Source organism: Panthera tigris, chromosome A3 (assembly GCF_018350195.1).
Source record: "Panthera tigris isolate Pti1 chromosome A3, P.tigris_Pti1_mat1.1, whole genome shotgun sequence".
NCBI classification, from domain to species: domain Eukaryota; kingdom Metazoa; phylum Chordata; class Mammalia; order Carnivora; family Felidae; genus Panthera; species Panthera tigris.
The window spans coordinates 28,754,678-28,777,011 of NC_056662.1; the positions used below are offsets into that span (position 1 = coordinate 28,754,678).

The 22,334-nt window shown below is 47.2% G+C and overlaps 1 long non-coding RNA gene across 1 annotated transcript in view; it reads right to left on the reverse strand.

The window, feature by feature from the left end:
- LOC122237244 overlaps nucleotides 1-22,334 on the reverse strand; it is a 61,203-nt gene that overhangs the window by 22,176 nt on the left and 16,693 nt on the right. The window contains exon 3 of the long non-coding RNA XR_006215556.1: nucleotides 2,653-2,729. This is a non-coding gene — a long non-coding RNA (uncharacterized LOC122237244). The remainder of the gene's footprint in view (nucleotides 1-2,652; nucleotides 2,730-22,334) is intronic.

Here is a 22,334-nt window from a genome sequence, read left to right on the forward strand (position 1 = left end):
CATTTTAGTCATCGCTTCCCTGTATCCAGGATTTACTCTGTGCCAGGCACTGTGCTTGGTGCTACACGTTTCTGACATCCAGGTGTCAACCATCCTATACAGAAGAGGAAACAGAAGCTCAGAGGGTTTGAGTCACTTTCTCCAGGTCACTGTGCACATGAGAACCACGACTGTCTGACTCCAGCGCCCTAGCTCTTAGCCTCGTGATGCACTGAGCTGCCGGGGGCTGATTTCTGACATGCTAGCCCATGTGCTTATTTAGGAGCCCGGGTGCTGGATGCCTCAGCCAGCATCTGCCCTTGCCAGACGCGACCCAGATTAGCTCTGGGAGAAGCTGCTGCCAGGAACTGACATGTCTTCTGCTTCTCTTCCTTCGTAATTGGTGTCCCACCAAGACAGCTCAGGTGGGTGGGAGAAATTCTTCTTTCTCCCTGCCTCAGGCTTTGTCCCCTTCTGCCCACACATGGCCCAGAGGCATCACATGGCCTCACCTTTTGAGGGCCTCCTTGGGGGAAATTAATTTTGAGTCCGGGCTTCCAGGATTGCGTGGCCAGGCTCTACGTTCTGTCAACTGGTTCGTCTGTGCACAGAAGAAATAGACATGCCGCCTACTTTGTGTCCTGCCGCTTTGGAAGGCCCAAGCTGTAGCTGCTAACCCTCTCCTCATTGGGTTTGGAGCCTAGCGGAGGAGGCCGAGCGTGTGCCTAGGGTACCGGCAAAGTAAGGTGCCGAAAAGGGATCGGAGATAAGTGCAAACCAATGCAGTGAGCAGGAAGAGTGGTTCCCATATATCTGCCGTGTGTTTCTGACATCGTGGGTTGGCTCGTCGAACCCCAGGCCCCGCTTTGTGCATACTTTATCACATACCAGAGGCTGGCAAACCCACATCTACAGCCTGGGTCCTTGACTAACCTGTCTTCCAAAACTGGACGCGCTGTTTGGAAGCTAGGATTGAGGTGGAATTTGGATTTCCACTCCCAGCACTACCCAGCACATTCTTGGAGCATTCGGGTTTTTTTCTTGCGGCAGTGACAGCAGGGGTCCAGTGACCGGGGCTTCACTTCGGGTTGTTGAGAGGAAGGTCATGGGACATCCGTTTTGTTGTCTTCAATCAAGGCAGAGGCACTGTGGCCCTGGAACCCAGAGTGGTGGCAGTTTTCTGATCTACGCATCTCGGCGGAGGCAACGTGGCCTTGGAGCCAGGAACCGAAACAGAGACTTCCCGAACCTTCATCCTCCTGGTCGTAGAAGCTCCTGTGGCGGACCGATCCTCCTAGTACATTCTGGGAGACATGCCTGGAAGTTCTGCCTACATCTGGGAGGCAGAAATGAGGCAGAAGGCACATGTTGTCTCTCTGTACGAGTGGGCAGACACATGTCAGGCTAGTGGGCAGACGCTAGTCGGCAGATGACCACAGAGGCTTCTGCAGAAGCCTCTGGACATTCTCTCACAACTGTGGGACCTACAGGCAACTGGGGAGTTACAGGCAATAAGTCTCATCCTGGGAGGGGCTCTGGAAAACACATACATCACCCCATTTGATTTTCACAACAACCCTGTGAAGAAGAGGCTGTTCATAATCCCACTTTATTGAGTAAGTAGAGGTTAAATAATCGCCCTAGGTCACAAGTCTATGTGACTGCAAAGCTCATGTTCGCCATTCCCTACCCTTGACATCCTGCCCTGGACACCTCCATCCTTCATTTGCAAATCGGAGGGGCCAGAAGGTACAGGAAAGGGTAGAGTGGGCAGGAAGGGCAGAGAGATCTCCCGGAGCCAGGCTGTGGTCAAAGCACAAACTATCCTTGGAATGTCAGAAAGTGTTTTCAGAGGGGCGCCTGGGTGGCTCAGTCAGTTAGGCGTCCGACTTCGGCTCAGGTCATGATCTCATGGTCCGTGAGCTTGAGCCCCGCGTCGGGCTCTGTGCTGATGGCTCAGAGCCTGGAGCCTGCTTCAGATTCTGTGTCTCCCCCTCTCTCTGCCCTCCCCCACTCATGCTCTGCCTCTCTCTCTCTCTCTCTCTCTCTGTCAAAAATAAATAAACTTTTTTTTTTTTTAAGTGTTTTTGGAAAGTCCTTCCTAGCCTGAGGTACGTTCTTCTACGGCACTTTCTTCATTGGAAAAATCCAGTGCTTTGAGGATGGAACTGAACATGTGGGAACAGCCAATGGCCACTGGGTGTCACATCGGAGGGTAAGGAAGCAGATCAAGCTAGGGGAACACCATCAGAGGTCAGAGCCAGCCCTGCTCACACAGAGACGGGCCCCAGAGGGCAGTCAACACTGTGAGGACTATGGCAGCTCCAATGGAGGAGCCTAGCGGATGCGTTCCAAAGGCACTCATTAGCTGTGCAACCTTGGGGAAGTCACTTTGCCCCTCTGGACTCGGCTTTCTCATCAGCCGTCTGCCTGAGAGGCAGAACGCTACAGTGGTTAGCATCACTGGCTTTCAGGTCAGACAACTGAGCCCCCGGCTCTACCACTACTTGCGTGGTTTCTTGGCACCTGTTTCCACATCCGTTAAGTGAGGATAAGAGCACCTATGGAACAGGGTCACTGGGACAATTAAATAAATTGGCATAGGAAAAGGATTTTGAGCTGCACTAGGCAGATAGTAAGCACTCAATAAACGTTAGCTGTTGTTTTTCTTACCTTAGAGAGAAGCGTGAGGACGAAAGCAGACAGTATGGGTGTAAGGTCTCACGTAGCCTTTGCCTTAGAAGATCAGCCTGGAAAGTGGTGGAATTCTGGTTATCTAACACTGCATTTAAAAAACCATTCCAAAACGTCATGGCTTAAAATGACAACGATCAGTTACTTTGCTCACAATTCTGCAATTTGGGCAGGGCTCAGCAAGGTTGGCTCATCTCTGCTCCACACAGCCTCAGCTGGGGAGGGGCAGTGGGGGGGCTGGCGGATTCACCTCCAAGATGGCTCACTCCTGCGGGCACCCAGTTGGTGTTAGCTGATGGCTAAGGGTTCCACGGGGCTATAGACCAATGGTCTATATTATCTCTATGGGCGCTTCTCCATAGGGCTGCTTGGGCTTCCTCACAGCATGGCAGCTGGGTTCTAAGAGCAAGTGTTCCAAGAGACAGAATGGGGAGCTTCCAGCCTCTAAAGGTGTTGGCCTGAAAATGGGCACAACTTCACTTCTCCTGTGTTCTATTAGTCAAGCACTCCCTGAGCCTGCCCCATCTCAAGGGGAGGAAGATAGACTCCTCCTCTTGAATGGAAAGAATGTCGAAGAATTTGCAGCCATCTTTCATCTACTACAGAGAGTTTGTGTTTTCATTCCAGGGACTGGCCTCGGGTCCACAAACACAGACGTACGTGGTAAGCTCTGCTTCCCCACACCACACCCCAACCGAGAAGTGGATGATCAAAGGGGGACAGAGGGAACCCCTCCAGACTGGGTAAGTCCAATCTGTTGTTCCAGATTCAGGGGGAGAGAGTCCCGCATCTCCCAAGATCCCTGGGTCAAGCACCCACTGTTCATCCCCAGGGTCCCTGCTTCCCCCTCCCTGGAGCCGGTCAGGGAACCCATGGTTGCCTTCAGGGCCGTAAGTCAGAATGGTGAGGTGCACAGGCTGTGGAGCCTTTGGGTAGCTTCTTAAGCTCCCTCAGCCTTAAGTATCTCATCCAGAAAATGGGTATGATATGCCGTACATCACAAAGTCAATCTGAGGATTAGCTGAGGACCCAGCAGGCTCTTTTTTTTTTTTTTTAATATGGCATATTTTTCACTTCAGAAACAGATTTCTTCTTTCTGTCCAGCTCCCCACCCTACTAGGTTGTGGTGAGTAGGCAGGAGTCAGAAGACTTTAAATAACCAGTTAAAAGTAGGCCTTCCTAAGATAGAAAAGGCGTATAGATATGAAATGCAGATATAGATATATAGGATAGTACAGAGAGAGAGTGTGATGTCAACCCTATGAAAAGATAGAAGGCAGAGGAAATTTACCAAAACGGTAACCGTGGTTGTCTCTGGAGGATGAGACCATAGGTGATTTGTTTCCAGCTTCTCCTTTATAACTTTTCTTGTGGGCCTCCCCGTATCTTGCCAGTTTATGTGTTGCTTTTGTAATAAAGACATACACATAAAATGAATAAATAGATGATAGCACCCTTCCCACGTACCCCCCCCCCCCACACACACACATCCTCCCACGCAAAACTTGTCTTTCTGTACAGCAGGCTTTGCACAGGATGATGCTATCAGACCTTTGGGCCGACAATGCTTCCTTGAGCTGAAGTAAACCACGCATCACAGGACACTTAGCCTCCCTGCCCCTCGCCCACGTAAGTGCCAGTAAAGCTGCCCCCTGTCGACTAAGAACGCCTCGCGTTATGCAGGGAAAAACGTTCTTATGTTTCAGAAATGCGTTTGGGGTGAAATGTCAGGATGTTTGCAATTTACTTTAAACAACTTCAAAAAGTAGGTAAAACAATTGTGGGGAGAAAAAACACAACAATAGAGAAATCTAGATGATGGATATATGTGCGTTTGTTGAATTACTCTTACTTTCCTGCTTGGAAATTTTCATAATCAAGGGGCACCCGGGTGGCTCGGTCAGTGAAGCCTCGGACTCGTGGTTTCGGCTCAGGTCATGACCACACTGGTTTGTGAGTTCGAGCCCCGAGCAGGACTCTGCACTGACAACACGGAGTCTGCTTGGGATTTCCTCTCTCCCTCTCTCTCTGCCCCTCCCCTGCTCGCTCACGGGCGCGCTCTCTTTCTCTTTCCCTCTCTCTCAGAATAAATAATTTTTTTGAAAAAAAGAAAATTTTCATCATCAACAAGTGGGAGGAAACACCCCACCTACTTCCAAATGCCCCTGACCAGTGTGGTACCGCCCCTTGTTGAAAAACCTAGGACTTCATTTTACATCAGCCTCTTCTTCAATGTTGTGTCGAGTTACAAATTGAAAACCCCTACAGCGATGCTCTTTTGGTCTTCAAATATTTCCTCTTTGATGATATCTAGATGTAGGAGAATTGTCCTCATGGCGACAGGAAGAAGTGGCTCTTATCCTGTCCTTTGGGGCCCTGCTGGCTCCATGAGGGGCCTCTCGCCCTGCCTGGTCAGTGGCGTCCTGATGGCATGAGCTGAAACTCGTGATCTGTTCCCACTGGCACGGATTCAATGTCTCCAGCTCTCTCCTGGGCACCTGAGCGGCTCAGAGTCTCAGCCTGCCACCTGGCCCCTCTTCAGGCTCACTATTTTTCATGCTTCTTCCCCACTCCTCCCTGGGGGCACCGAGGGGACCTCTGGGTCTCTCTCCCGTGCTGTGCATACCCTGAGATGATTCCTAACGCAGGCGACAAACCAGGATGGCAGTAACAGGGGAGCCCCACCATCCACCCATACCTGACTTGTACAGATTTCATGCACACGCTCCTTTCAATCACAAACCCTTCCCGACTATCTACTCTGCGCCAGGCACGATGCTAAGGGTCTGGGCCCCTCACCCCACTCTCTATACACACCAGGGGTCTGCTGATACGTGAAAAGGCAAACGGATCATGCAGCAGCCATCCTAGTGAATATCAAGCAGCTGTTACAAAGAATAAAATGAACTGATATGTACCGATAAGGAAAGATATCCAAGAAACGTCGTTCAAAGAAAAGGCAAGTTTTAACATAATAGGTGGGGTAGGCTATGAGCCCTTTTCCACGAAAAAAAAAAAAAATCTAATAATGAGAACTGAAAGCAAGACAATTTTCTGTCCCTGCATTAAATACTACTGCGACCAAGTCATAATTTAGCTGCTTGCTCTAGGAAGTACCTGTTCTCGGAAGATAAGACAGAACCAACAAAACGCTTTACTTATCGAAACAAAAGTTGCTCATCTGGACTCCTCCAAGTCCCTTGCCTCCCTGGGCCCACCCGTCCAAATCTCTGAGGTCATAAATTTTGCCCAGTCTTTTAACCAGTCACCTGCCTTATATGACCCACCTTAAAACACCTTAATAAAACTGATTGTTTTATACACCTTCCTCTTTGAGCTGGTTAATATCATTGTTCCCATTTTACAGATGAAGAAAGTGAGAATTAGAATTTGAACAACCTGCCCGATACTACGCAGGGAAAAAGTGGCAGAAAAGAACTCACGAAGCCTGACTCCAGAGCCTGAGAGTTTAACCCCCTAACGTGACCTCTGTTCTACCTAGTATGACTGCCTAACAAGTTACTCAAACTCCCAGTGGCTTAAAAACTTCTTTTATCTTGCTTACGATTCTTCAGTTTGGGCAGGGCTTGGGAGAGATGCGTGCCTCTGCTTCATGCAGTGTCGGCTGGAAGCTGGAATCATCTGGAAGCGCATTCTTTCACTTATCTGGCAATTAATGCTGACTATCAGCCGGGACCTCAGCTGGGCAATGAGCCACGACATTTGCATGAGGCCTCTTCATGTGACCACGGCTTTTCTGCATAATGTGATGGCTGGGTTCCCAGAGTGAGCATCCCAGGAAGCAGAGATCTCCAGGTAAAGCCATAGTGCCTTTTATAACCTAGCCTTGGAAGTCACGTAGCATTACTTCTGCCATATTCTCTCTGTCAAGGTAATCACAGAGCCCTCTCCAGATTCTAGGGGAAGGGAAATAGATTCACCTAGCGATAGGGAGTGGCAGGGTCTGCAAGAGCATATGGGACCAGAAATATCGATGTGGTCATTTTTGGAAACACAGTCTTCCGCAGACCCACATATTCAATGTGCATGGGGGTGAGACCTGAGATATTATGTCACAAGTTGTTGGCTATGGTTATTTCGGAGCTAATAGGGCACTTTAAAAAATTTCCTATGATGTTTGGATTTTCATGACAGGTGTGTAAAACACTATGACAACATATTTTTCAAAGACTGGTGTCCAATCTCAAGAGGTTTACGCTGAAGGTGAGCATACGGAACATTACCTGTTTCTTCTCCCGTATCCGTTTTCTGCCTTTTGCTTCTCTGCTTTGTGCCCCAAGAGGGTGCCCTGTACACACTGTATCACCTGGATTCCTTTGCCCTCTGTTCTGGTTGGTTGATCCAATGGAAGGGCCAATGGGAGCTGAAGTCAGAGGGTGAGGGGAGAAGGGAGGGGGTATTTACTCTCCCGTCCCCATCTACCCATGGTTCTCATGATGGCTTTGTTCCCTTATAGCCCAGAATATCTGTTGGGCAGTTCCTCTTCCATAGCTACAGATCCCACTGGGTTCCAGCAACCTTTCTTTTGTCTCCATTCTTCAGAGATAATGGCTTGCCTCCGTGGCTAATCCCTGGGCCGCTTCATCATCCCTTATGGGTTTCCTTAATCCCTCCAGTCCTCTATAATCATCTCTTCATTCATCTCTCCTCAGTTAAGCCCTTTAAGTGCGCCCTCTGTTCCCTACCAAGCCTCTGACTGATTCAGTAAGGCACTGATGGAGATATACACGCAAACGGGACATTACAGTGTCCCGACTGCTTTGAAAGGTGTATATAGGAAAAGAATATCTAGGTTTAAAAAATTTTTTTTCAATGTTTATTTATTTTTGGGAGAGAGAGAGAGAGAGAGAGAGAGCATGAGCAGGTGAGAGGCACAGAGAGAGGGAGACACAGAATCCCAGGCAGACTCCAGGCTCCCAGCTGTCAGCACAGAGCCCAAAGTGGGGCTTGAACTCACGAACTGAGTGAGTTCTGAGCCACCCTGGCGCCCCCAAAATCTCTAGGTTTAAAATTTTTTTAATGGTTTTTTTTTTTTTTTTTTTTGAGGGGGGAAGGGGCGGAGAGAGAGGGAGACACAGAATCCAAAGCAGGCTCCAGGCTCCAAGCTGTCAGCACAGAGCCCGACGCGGGGCTCGAACTTGTCCACCGCGAGGTCATGACATGAGCCGAAGTCGGATGCTTAACTGACTGAGCCACCCAGGTGCCCCCAAAATATCTCGGTTTTAAATGGAAGAATCAGAGAAGCCTTCCTAAAGAAAATGATACTTAAACTGAAACAAAGAAAGATGAGTCCGTGTTGGCCAGTTTGTGAAACAGAGAAGAACTTTCCAGCCTCGCGAGGCTTCCATGGATAAGGAGACTGGCCACCAGAGGTTAGGTGACTTACTCGTGGCCACACAGGGAATAGCACTGACTCAAGCCTTCTGCTTAATCCATCACACTACAGGACAAGTTTATATTAGTTATATTAGTTGAGATGTTTGGGGCTGCAAATAGCCAGGGGAAAAAAAAATTACTTAAGCAGCAAGGAAAATATTTGTATAATACATTTATATAATCTTGTTATATAACAACAAGAAGACTAAGGCAAGGTAACTCGGGGGTTGATTAAATAAAATCAGATGTTCAACAAAGTCATCCACAAGATCTCAATAGAGAACTAAACCATGGATTGGAAGACTGAATATTGTTAAGTCAATCCTGCTTAAATTGATTTATAGAGTTAATACAATCATAATCAAATTCCCACGAAGTTTATGTGCGGAAATCATCAAGCTAATTCTACAATTTATATGAAAACAAAAAGGAGCAGCTTAGACTATCTTGAAGAAAAACATACACTACCAGATATCAATACTTAACATCAAGTTATAGTAGGGGCGCCTAGATGGTTCAGTCGGTTAAGCGTCCAGCTTTGGCTCAGGTCATGATCCCGCAGCTCGTGAGTTTGAGCCCCACGTTGGGCTCTTTGCTGTCAGTGCAGAGCCTGCTTTGAATCTTCCGTCTCCCTCTCTCTCTGCCCCACCCCCACCCCCTGCTCGCACACACACGTGCGCACGGTATCTCCACCAAAAATAAACATTAAAAAATGATAAATTAGTTTTAAAAAACATCAAGCCATAGTAATTAAGTCGGTGTGGTATTGGCACAAGGATAAACAAATAGACCAGTGGAACAGAATTGAGAGTCCAAAAATGGAACCAAACATGTATGTTCATTTGATTTGATTGAAATCGGACATCCATATGGAAAATAATCTGTATGGGGGGAAAAATGAATCTTTACCTCACACCATATACATAACAAGGAATGTGATGTGGATCACAGACCTAAATGTAAAAGTCAAAAAGAATCAGGCTTCTCACGGAAAATATTAAAAATAGAAACTATTAAAAAATACTTTCGGGGCTCCTGGGTGGCTCAGTTGGTTAAGCGGCCGACTTTGGCTCAGGTCATGATCTCACAGTCCGTGAGTTCGAGCCCCGCGTCGGGCTCTGTGCTGACAGCTCAGAGCCTGGAGCCTGTTTCAGATTCTGTGTCTCCCTCTCTCTGACCCTCCCCCATTCATGCTCTGTCTCTCTCTGTCTCAAAAATAAATAAACGTTAAAAAAATTAAAAAAAAATACTTTCATGAACTAAGGGTAAACAAATATCTCTGAAACTGAGCATATGCACACACAAAAAACCACTATCCTGATTTGGACTTCATTAAATGTAAGAATGTACATTCATCAAAAGACATTATAAAGGAAGGGAAGAGGCAGTCTACAGACCGGGAGAAGAGATTTGCATTTCACGTATCTGACAAAGAACTTCCACCCAAAACATAAATGAACACCTACAAGTCAATAAGTAAAAGACAAAACAACTCACTTTTAGGAAGGGAAAGAGACTTGAACAGGCACCTCTTAGAAGGGGAAATGACCAAAGGCACTTGCAAAGCTCATCAAAGAAATTCAAACTAAAACTATAAGGTACCACTACTCCCCCCACTGGCAACATCAAGTGTTGAGGAGCTTCTAGAACAACTGAGAATCTCACACACCTCTGGTGGGAGTATAGGTTGGTTAAACCTCTTTGGAAACTGTCAGTATCTACTAACTAAATAAAGTGTCATTTATCTTATCACTTAGCGGTTTCACTCCTAGGTATACATATAAGAGAAATGGGGACACCCATCCACCAAAGATGGGCACATAGAATGTTTACCGCACCTTTTTTCCCCATTAATAGCCAAAAACTAGAAATAGCTAAAATGTCCATCCGCAGAAAATGGATAAACAAAACTATGGTACCATTGGAACACTAGACAGTGATTTTTTTTCTAAAGATAAACTACGGATGTACATAAAAACATAAATGGATGTCAAAGAAAACATGCTGGGCAAAAGAAGCCAAACACAAAATAGTATGTACTGTGTGAATCCATTTATATGAACTTCAGTTAAAATAACTGAATAATTTATGGAGCTAGGAATCAGAACAGTGGGTGTTGGATATTGCCCAGCAAGGAGCATGACAGAACCCTCCGGAGTGCTGGAAATGTTCTGCATCTTGATCCAGCGGTGGTTACTTGTATACGTACATAAAAATTTGCCAAGCCGTGCGCTTAAGGCTTATGCACTGTATTGTATGGGAATTACACTTCCGGTTTAAAAACGCCCTACCAAGGGTTTTCACTCTGCCATCCTCTGGGCGTGGACTTTGTCCCCATATGATCAATCACAAGATTGTGGCTCCAATGTCAAGGCATCACACAGAGTCAAGAATATGGCTGAGGGAAGAGGAGACCCTCTTTTTTTTTTTTTTTTTTGGTCTCTTTGGAAAGTAAAGAAACATTTCCCAGAAACACACACCATGCCCTCAGCAGGGGCCTCCTCACATCTTATTGGTCACTATTGGATCACATGCCCTGGCTTCACCCAATCACTGGCAAGCGGACTGTCCTGATCAGAGTTTACCTTCCTCCCGGTCACACGGGAAAAAGAGGAACCCTCAGTGGGTTAGTGACAAATTCTAAGCTCATAGCAATCGATTCTTGAACAGGGAACTTCCTCGCCCCACAGAAGTTACCTCACAGGGATAAAGCAGCATTTCAGCCCTTACAACTTCTTGTTTCGTCTTCTTTTAATCGTTTCCCCCCAAGACGTATATATCCTCATTGGTAGTCTGTGTAAGTGATTAGTTCGTTGTAAAAGTTCAACGAGTAAGTGAAAACCAGCTGTAATTAATTCTCCCCGACCCCACACCGTGATAATCGCTAGTACAAGTTTGGTCCATGCTCTTCCAGACATTTTTTTTTTTTTCACGTATATGTCATTTTACAAATTTATATGATTTTTTGAACCTAAAGAAACGGGAGCCCACCGTATTTGTCAAACACTATCGTCCATCAACGCAACAAACGCTTTCCATCATTTTCTCTGCAACAGGCGTGATTATTCTTCAGGTGTCCAGTGGCCAAGTGCTTCAGGGAAAATAGTCCCTTCCCTGGTCCCAGGAGATGAATTATTAGCGCGAAAGAATGGTTCTGATCCCTGCCGCCCACCATAAATACTTAGGGGATTAAAAGATACGTGTGAAGCCTTGGTCCCACCCCCAGAGAGATACCCGCAGACTGGGTTTGCTGTGGACTCGGGCACCCAGACCTCGCAGGGATTGCTAATAGTCACTTCGGGTTGAGATCTGCTGGTCTCAACTCTTGGTGACATGCCCATTCCCCCGTGGGCGTTGATTGGCTGAAGAATGAGGCACATGGCCCAGTTCTCGCCAGGTCCAATCAGGGGAAACTGATGGATGTTCTGGGAAAGTTTCCTTAGTCTCAGAGAAAGGCATCCTAAGGTCTTCTCTGCCTCTATACATTGCCATTCCTGGCACGGTAGTCACCCGGGGACCAGGACGGGGAGTAGACTCAGAGGACGAGCCAATGGTCTGGAGGTGGCAAAGTGGAAACGTGTTGCCAAATCTGAACTTCTTGAGTGAGATAATAAGACATCCTTCAAGTTTTTCAGCACTTTTTGAGTCACATACAGCCAAAAGCTTCTTCCTGACGAGCGTAACCGTTCTTTATAACCTGCTTTTCAACTTAGTTGGCTTTTGGTTTTGAGTTTTATTACAGTTGTGCATTTGTTGCTGGTTTGCTCCCAGGCCCCCATTCTGGTTGCTGAGGAAGATCCACTGCCAGAGGCGAGGACTGGAAGCTGGTGAGGCAGTTGAGAGGCTCCAGCCTGGAACCTGAAAAGTAGCTACTCTCCCCAGGTTTGGGAGTAGCTGGGGGGGGGGGGGGCAAAGTGGGGAGATGCTTGAAGGGGGGTTGGCTGAGCTCAGCTTCAGCAGCGAGGGGTCCAGGGGCTGTGCCAGATGTGGTCAATCAGGGTCAGGAGCCCCTGCAAGGATCAGCAGGTCAGCAGATCCCAAGCCCTGTGGGCAGAACGGGTAGAACGGGAACGGGGGACCAGGGAACCCATGGAGGTTGGAATTGGCCATCAGGCAGCAGGGTCCCCTACCCAGCCCTGGCATATCCCACTTCATTTCACTAACCAGGTCCTAAAACACAGATGGCCTTAATAAAAATACTGAAAGGGAACCTAATCCCATTATATTAAATAGGAAAAATTAAACACACATTAATTCAAAACCCTCAACCAATTTCCTGAAATTTTACTGAGGTAAAAACTCAGTAAAATGTATGCATGCATGTATGTGTTTTCTGGATATACATATACACATATGCATATATATACATATACATATACATATACATATAGATGTTTTTTTAAACCATCCTGTTAGGAGCTGGACAGTCTGGGTCGCTTGGTTGAGTTTTCAACACTTGTACGTGAGTGTCTCATCTATCTGTTTTATTTGGAATATTACATATGAAACTTTTTTCTCCCAAATAATTTTGTTTCAAATGTCCTAATGAATTTGAGGATCTAAATATAAATGTTTTCCTGGGGCGCCTGAGTGGCTCAGTCGGTTAGGCGTCCAACTTAGGCTCAGGTCATGATCTCGCAGTTTGTGAGTTCGAGCCCCGCGTCGGGCTCCGTGCCGACAGCTAGGAGCCTGGAGCCTGCTTCGGATTCTGTGTCTCCCTCTCCCTCTGTCCCTCCCCTGCTCACGCTCTGTCTCTCTCTGTCTCTCAATAATAAATAAACATGAAAAAAATTCAAATATAAATGTTCTCCTACATAAATATTTGCCCCCCAAAAGCATTGTTACCGACAGACACATCCATGCTATCAATCACAGTCATTCTAGTGGGAGAACATTCCACAGGACACGCCTGAATACTGTGGAGGCTCATCCTTACAGCTGACCCCATCTTTGGCAACAGTCCCACAGTAAACATGCCATTGTGGGTGCCATAATTGACGGGAACTGTCCTCTCTTGTCGCACATTTAGAATGTTTCCCATTTTTCACAACTGTAAACAAAGCTGCATGAAAGCGTCTTTGTACAAACCTCCTTACCCACTTGTCCAATTACCTCCTGGAGATCAATTAAATCCTTGAAATGAAATTGCTGGGCCGAAGGTGCTGCACATTTAAAATTTTTGATACACGCCGCCAAATCACCCTCCAAGAAAGGTTGCACCAACTCCGTCGCTGGAACAATGAACATGCATCACTGGCCCACCTCGCCGGAGAGGAGAACGGGTGGCTTTGTTAACACAGCCTTTGGAAGCGGAGAGCTTCGTCATTCAGGTACCAATTACATTTGGAAATGAGATGAGCATGTGGAATCTCCCCCATTCATCTCTCTGGGAGTTTCAAGGCTCTGCTCCCGGGCAGATGAAACAGTGAAACAAAACCGGTGAGAGGAAGTCAGTGTGGAGCCAGGACGTTTACCCTGATGAGTGTTTTCATTTAGGACTGACTTCCAGGGCTTGCTTCGCTCTGACTGGAAGGAGCAGCCACAGCACACTCTGTCCCCAGTTGTTCTCCGCTGGTGACGCTTCCTTCCTAAACCAGGCACACTGAGCCCATCAGCCGGCTTCTTAAAAGCCAATCGAGGGGCGCCCGGGTGGCTCAGTCAGTTAAGCATCCGACTTCGGCTCAGGTCATGATCTCACAGTTCATGGGTTCACGCCCTGCACCCGGGTCTGAGCTGACAGTGCGGAGCCTGCTTGGGATTCTCGGTCTCTCCCTCTCTGTCCCCTTCCCTCTCTCCCTCTCTCTCTGCCGCTCCGTCACTCGCTCTCTCTCTCAAAATAAAAAAATCAAGCAAATCACGATGCCCCACCCGAAACATGTTCTGGAGAATGATGCCCGACCTACCCACACAATTGCAGCCCTTCACTGCATGATAATAATGATAACATCAACCACAGCATAAAAGTTAGCACTTACACTACAGGGCGTTACTGTTTAATGGGTTTCAGTTGGGATGATAAGAAAGTTCTGGAGATGGGATGGTTGGTGATGGTTGTACAACAATGTGCAAGTACCTAATGCCTCTGACTTGGACACTACAGGATGGTTAAAACGATAAATTTTATGTTATGTATATTTTACTACAATGGAAAAAAAAAATGTAAAAAAAAAAAAATCCCCGACTTCCCGTTTCCGGTCCAGCACCCAAGACACTTGGAAGTCGTTATTCTGTCCCGACAGCAAGGACAAAGCTAAACAAACCAAAAAATCAACAATTCTTCTTAAATCTGTAAGAGACATGAGGTCCCAGGGCACACTCCTGCCCCCAAATTGCACAGACAGGCAGATCCAGAGAATCACAACTTGCCGAAGCAGAAACTTCTACGGGAACCAGTGCCAGGGTAGGAAAACCTGAGCGATAATCGACAACTTGCAGCGGGTGTGAATAAGACTGAGAGATAAAACCTCCAGGGGCACCCAGTCATGGGGAGCCCCGAGACTTTTTACAAGTTTTTCCTCCAGCAGCTTGACCAGGTTCTCAGGGTGAATATTGGAATTTCAGTGACTATGGAAGGAAAATCCCATCAAGCCTCTGCCAGGGCAAGTAGGAAATACACCAAAGCACTCTGTTCTTCCTCCCAATGCCCGCCCTCAGGAGAAACCATTTCTTCCAGAGCTTTACCTACTGGGTTTTATCAGAGCCTAACTGACCCAGGGGAAGGAAATATCCAGCTCCAGCAACTGTCTAGCCATCGTGTCCCCTCTCTGGGAGGGAAAAACTGAGAAATGCTTGTCAAGTCCACAGCCCAGAGACACAGACTCATTTACAAGACTGAGACCTCATCACGGGACAATAGCATGCTGGCCCTCCCTACGCTTTATCACCACATCACTAAAGGTCTATTTACCGGGGTTTCTTTTATCCAGTAGGGCTTTCAAAACAAACAAACAAATCACAAGGCATACTAAAAGGCAAAAACACAGTTCAAAGAGACAGAGAAAACATGAGAACCGGACTCAGATAGCAGGATGTTGAAGTGATCAGACTGGGAATTTAACATAACTATGATTAAAAAATAAGTAAAATAAAACATGATTAATATACTAAAGGCGCTCATGGAAAAAGTAAACATCATGCAAGAACAGATGGGCAATATAAGCAGAGACGTAGACATTCTAACAAAGAACAGAAAGAGAAAGGTTACAGTTTAAAAACCCTGTAACAGAAAGGAAGTCTGCCTCCCTTCAAGACACATAACACGAGGGGTTATGTGAACAACTATAGCATAGGGGTTCAGATGCGGGGTGGCCCCCAGATAATAATTCTATTCAACACATCATGTGGATTAGGGCTGGACCAACTCAGACACTTCACACTCTTCTCCTGGTAGATATTAGTATCTGGTGTTGAACCAGAGGGGTCAGGTGTTGCCCTGACCTCACCTGCCCTTTACCAAGTTCAGGTTCAAGTTCACAGTATTCAGAAGAGCCTCAGTAAACCCAGCCCTAGTAGGTAACCTAAGGACAGAGGCAAAAAGAGTTTTAGGGATTGCCCTGTCTTCCCCTTTTTCTTTTTCCAGTCAGCTCACTCTGCCTTCTGCTGAGCTTTGAAGCATAATTCAAAGGCCTGAGCTGATCTACTCCCAAGCACCTGCCCAGCCGAGCTCTCTGCCCAATTAACAAGCACTTTATCCTGAGACTGGGCAGATGGGTGCTGCTGGGATATTGTTACTCGGTTCTCCAGCAAGCCTGGGCTTCTGCATCCAGAGGCAGCAGATGTATTCCTCTAAAGGAGGTGAGGAAGGCGTACAGAGGCCCAGGGAAGCACCAAGGGGGTCATCCAACCCAGACAGGAGGTTGGGGGTCAGGGAAGACTTCCTGGAAACCCAGTATTTCAGATGAGTCTGGAAGGAGGGGCGGGAATTAACCCTACTGACAAGGAACAGATGCTCCCCAAAGTGTCTGTGTATGCAGAGCCTGGAGGTGTGAGAAGGCAAAATAAATACACTTAGGAAACAAGCCCAGGGTGAGAGCTTAGAAATCCAGTCGGTAAGTGGCTCATCTCTTCTCGCACCTCAGACTCCCCCCCCCCCCCCCCCCCCCCCGGAGAACCTGATGCGTTCTAGCCCCGTTGTGAGCTCAAATATACACGGACGCAGAAACTGGCACCCAGCGGCAGCAGGGATCCCAGGTTCAGGATCCGTTCCTTAGGTCAACCCCGGTCTGTAGCAGTTACCCAAACAGCCCCCAGAGAAGGCCAGCGTGGCAACTGCAGCAACCCCCTGCCTCTGCAACATTGTTTTCTTTCCTCTCTCTCCTCCAGCGGACACTTAGTGACTAATAATCTTTATTTCAAAGGGAGGCAAGGAAAAGCTGACTCAAAGCTTCCCGAGCTTGGAGGCGGTTTGACAACTGATGTGTTTCGCTGTAGGGCAAACGAGTGCCCAGCCAGACTTGGCGAGGAGGCCCAAATGTCATGACTGCAGGTCTTTTCTTTGGGGCAGTTGGGTTTCTTCACAAAAGGAAGCTCCAAGCCACTGCTTGGGGCAAGGGAGCCGCAGGGGGTGTTGCTTAATGAGCCTCAAGGCAAATATTTTGAAGCCCTTTTTTAGGCAACCCCTGTGTCTAAATTCAGCACCCCCCCTCTCTTCCCATATGCTGGGACTGTGGTCCCGAAATCTGGAACCTCTCTGGTTAAAGTTCTCCAGAGACTAAACCCCTGGTATCCTCCGAGGAGAGAAGCACCTGACGACATGGGTTCCAAGTGCCCCACGACAAAGAATTTCAGTCCGTCCTCTTCGTTTTTGGCAACCCGATTTCCCTCCACTTCCTGCAGTACTTGGTTCTCTGGCAATTCTAGAGCCTTCCAGGATTCCGGGGTGAATCGGCTGTTCCTTTACATGTGTTCCTCCTTCGGCAGGATGGTTGACCCTCCTCCACTCTGCCAAATCTTTTGCCATCCGCCAGCCCGGTTACTGTCTTCCTATTGTGTTTCACGCTTAGAGGTGTCTCCTGATCTCATCAAAGACGTAGAGGGTGTTTGCTTATTCTTCTTATCGTCTGAAGTGGAGCTGATGAGCGGAGAACAAGAGAGAAAGAAAACCCGGCCACCCTTGAATATACTTAACGCTACTGACCTGCACACTCGCAAATGGTAAACAGACGGTGCACGCACTGTCATGTGGTTTTCACTGCCACGAAAAGCAAAACAAAACTGAGCCACCTTCAAACCCGAAGTCTCCCCGCTGAGTTTTCTATGGATTCTGAAAACCAAACACAACAAGCCATCTCCTTGAAACCCTATTTACCTGCTGCACGTGGATATTTTGATTCCTTCTACACAATCGATGGAGACAGTTACTGGGGATACCCACGGCAGTGGTCCTCAAAGTGTGGTCCCCAGGCCAGCAGCCCTGGCGTTACCTGGAAGCTTGCCAGAAATGCACATTCCCAGGTCCTACCCCAGAACTACTGACTCAGAAGTTCTGCAATGTGTGTTTTGAGGCCCTCCATGACTAAACATTGCCTATCAGCTTTGTGACAGCTGACACATAAAGTTTGAGAACCACTCACTTCAGCAATATGGGGGGGGGGGGCCGGAAAGAATGAAAGCAAGTACAAGCTGGGGCGCCTGGGTGGCTCAGTCGGTTAAGTGCCTGACTCTTGATTTTGGCTCAGGTCATGATCTCACGGCTCGGGGGTTCCAGTCCCGTGTGGGGCTCTGTGTCAGGCATGGAGTCTGTTTAAGATTCTCTCTCCCTCTCTCTCTGCGTCTTCCCCCACTTGTGCTCATGCTCCGTCTCAAAAACTAACAATAATAATAAGTAAAAAGGGAATTAAAGAATAAAAGAGAAATCAAGTATAGGCTGAACATCAAAGGAAGGATCTAACTTCATAACATGGATAAAATGTAAAGGAAATCATGAACTAGGAAGAGAAAGTAAGTCACTGAGTGCCTCCCATGTGTCACATACCATGCTTTCCATTTTCCATACTTTTTTTTTTAACGTTTTTTTAATTTATTTTTGAGACAGAGAGTGACAGAGCAAGAACGGGAGAGGGGCAGAGAGAGAGGGAGACACAGAATCAGAAGCAGGCTCCAGGCACTGAGCCATCAGCCCAGAGCCCAACGCGGGGCTCGAACTCACGGACCGCGAGATCGTGACCTGAGCCGAAGTCGGACGCTCAACTGACTGAGCCACCCAGGTGCCCCATCCAGTTTCCATACTTATTTAATCCTTACAGTTTCCTTGAAAAGAAAGGATTATTCACCCCATTTTACAGGTAAGAAAACTGAGGCTTAGGAAAAGTAAGTAACTTAGCTGACTAAGAAGGATTTCAACTAAGGTCTGCCTGACTCCATTGGCCCTTCTCTCTGTTTTCCTCAACACCGAGAATATTGCTGGCTACGGAAGACAGAAATGAAAACAAGGTTTCTCCTCTGCTTGGTAAAATCCTATTCACCCTCCAAAGCAGAACCAAATTTCACCTCCTCTGGGAAGTCTTTAAGAACTACCTCGCTGGGGCACCTGGGTGGCTCAGTGGGGCTAAGCATCCAACTTCGGCTCAGGACATGATGTCGTGGTTCGTGAGTATGAGCCTGGCATCCGGCTCTCTGCTGTTAGTGTGGACCCAGCTTTGGTACTCTCCTCTCTCTCTACCTGCCTCTCTCTCTGTACCACCTCCCTCCTGCTCACACTTTCATTCCCTCTCTCTCTCTCTCTCAAAAATAAACATAATCACTAAAAGAAAAAAAAAAGAAAAAAAAAAGACTAACTGCCTTGCTCAAAGTTAACCTTCCTGTAGCATTTCGCACATACCTATCTTGAGTACCTCATATGCCTTATTATCGAAGTTCTGAAATCTTTGGTCCCAGGATCCCTTAGAATTTATTGATTCAGAGGCAAATGAATCTCGAACTAACCCCCACAGTTTGTACAAAAATTTTTCATCAAAAAAGGATTAGATGTAAAATGTAACACTTTTAGGGAAAAAAACACACCTTTTCAGAAAAAAAAAAACTTACAAAAATCTTTGTGACCTAGGGCTGGGTGAAAAGTTCTTAGAAAAAGCATGAGTCATCAAAATGATAATAATAATACATCGGACCATGCAAAATGAAAACCTTCTGCTCCGTGAAAGGCCCTACAAAGAGGACAAAAGCACGGGGAGAAAATATGTGCAAACCACATACATAAAGAACTCTCCGCACCCAAGAGTGAGCACAGACAATCTGATTAGAAAATGGGCAGCAAACATGAACAGACACTGCACTGAAAAGGATATACAGATGGCAAGTAAGCACATAAGAATATTTTCAACATCATTAGCCATCAGGAAATGCCAATTCAGATCGCAATGAGATTATCACTACACAACTATCACAGTGGCCAAGATAAAGCACAGTGATAACACCAAATGCTGGTGGAGATGGGGAGAAACTAGATCCCTCATAAATTGCTGGTAGGAATGTCAAACGGTACAGCCACTCAGCAAAAAAAAAAAAAAAAAAGTATGGTGACTTCGTACAAAACGAAACGTGCTTACTATACTACCCAGCAATTGTATTGGGGGGCATTTACCCCAGAGAAGTAAAAGCTTCTGTTCACTCGAAAACCTGTACACGAATGTTCATGGCAACTTTATCTGCAACAGCCAGAAGTCAGAAACCATCCAAATGTCCTTCCAGAAGGGGAACGAGGCAAAACCATCATGTATCCATGGCATCGAGCACTTGCCATAGTACAAGGGGGCACCATTGATATTCACAACCCCTCAGCTGGATCTCAAGGGACTTATGCTGAGCGAAAACACCAATCTCAAAAGGTTACACAATATATATTCCATTTACAGAACATCCTTGAAATAACAAGATTACAGAGAGGGAGACAGGGGTCAGGGAGGGGAAGGGGAAGGAGGGGACTGTGGGTCCAAGTAGGTAGTAGGGGAGACGCCTGTGACGGAATTGTTCTACATCTTGACTGTGGTTTGGGTCACACAAATCTCTGCATGGGATAAAGTGGCGTCAATTTAAGCGCACACACTCGTAAAACTGATGCAATCCGGATCAGGAAGCTGGACTGTATCACTGCCGATCTTACACAGGATGTTAACCATTGGGAGAAACTGGGTGAAGAGCACCCAGGCTCTCTCTGTACTTTCTCACAACCCCACGTGAACCTCCCATGGTCTCAAAGTGAAAGTTTAAAAACATATATGGTCCGCAAAGGGATTTTGTTGACGTGAGCCATGTTAACTGGCATTTACTATATTAGACACTAAAATGGAGATTTTTCTTGTTGTTGTTTTTTTTAAATTTTTTAATGTTTATTTATTTTCGAGAGAGAAACAGCACGAGCGGGGGAGGGGCAGACAGCAAGGGAGACGCAGAATCAGAAGAGGGCTCCAGGCTCTGAGCAATCAGCACAGAGCCTGACGCAGGGCTCAAACCCACGAACCATGAGATCATGACCTGAGCCAAAGTCAGACGCTTAACCGACTGAGCCACCCAGGTGCCCCTAACTTATCTTCAAAACAGTAATAAGCCCATCTCGTGTTAATGTAGACAAACTACTTTTCATGAAACACAAGCATAGTTTTCGAAACATAGTGAGAAGAGTGACCTTGTTTTGCAAATTTACAAATTCTCTTTAATGTCTGCTTCACAGACAACTGATTCTCCTGTCTGCTTCTGCATTAAAATATGTTGTGATAACACACTTCATGCAGCCCTTGGAAAAGTCCATCTTACCCACATGAAAAATTGAGAGTGAAAAAGGACATAGAGCATCTTAGTGTTATGGTGAAAATAGTTTGGGCCTCATGTACCCCCTTAAAGGGTCTCAGGGGCCCCCCAGGTATCCTGGGGCCACACTTTGGAAATTCTTGTATTATCGCGATCATTCTTTGCCACATCCACACCGGTGCTTAGTGAGTGAGGACAGGGAGACTATCTCTGTCATCTTTGTATTCCAAGCACCTTATACCATGCCTGGCAAAAAGATGATACCCAATAAATATTTGATGAACCACTGGAATATTAACAGCTTGTCAGCCCTTGGAGAGAGAGAGAGAGAGAGCAAGAGAGAACAGAGAACGAGCGAGACACCAATCTGCTTGACAATATGTGCTTTAGACTTTTCAGTTCTGAGTCAGAATAAAGGTCAGACTGTTCTGGCAGAGCTCGGTCCCAAAGAACAAACATTGTTCTGAGAAACCAGGAGGCTCCTGGGGCATGAAACATGGGTTTGCAAGGACTGAGTGGCCTTTGGAGAAAGGTCTCGCTGTGTCACAACTTCTCACAAGTCTTGACCTTGAAGCCTTGCCACACCACCCCGAGTAAACCTGGGGAGATGGGGGCTTTGTGGGTTGTGCCGAGACATAACAAATTCTCTTCTCCCGCTCTATTATCCTCCTACCCCTCAGTCCCTAGGTCATCCCCGGAGCACCCACTGGTGACCAGTCTGTCCACTTGGTCCACAGCCACCCGTTCTAACCACCGCTCCAGGTTACAAGTTGGTTCTCATTTCTCATCCCAAGAGTTCGCCAGAGCATAGAGCAGGGAGCCTAGAAAGACGCAGAAGCGGACTTCGAGTCGCCACTGAGAAAGGCTCATTAGAATCCACTCTGTGTCAGACACTGAGCCAGGCCTGTGGGCTCTTCTGCCATGACCAGGCTCATGCCCCACTCCCAGCAGGAAGTCCTGCTCTGGTGGGGAGATAGCTTGGCTCCATGTGAGGAGGCAACAGGGCTCTGAAGCGGAGACAGAAATCCTCTCTCCTAGGATCAGGGACAGGAGATACATTTGCTTTTGCCTTAAAAGGAAGGAGAGGGCTGTTGCCAGGCAGAGGAAGGGTCAGCACACCTAAAGGTGGTGTGTTAGGGAAGTTGTGTTGACACAGACCTCAAGGAACAGTGGGCTAAATAAAATGGAAGTTTCTTTCTTTCTTTTGTCACAGTCGGGGCTTAGATGGTCCAGGGCCCCCGATGGTGACCCCCACAGTATCAGGGGGCCAGGAACTCCAGCCAGTGGATTTCCAAGGGGAAGCGGAAGGGAAGACAAGTTCTTTCCTAACGAGGGCACGCGTAGGAAGTCGCTCAACTCCCGCTTCACCTCTGCTCACCTCCCGATGGGCCAGAGCACAGTTGCAAGGGAGGCTGGGAAATGCGATTGCAAAACGCCACCTCCCATTGCTCTATAGAGACCAGGGGACAACTGGAGGTCTCTGCCCCAGGCATAGAGGGGAGAAAGTGCAGGGAGGTTCG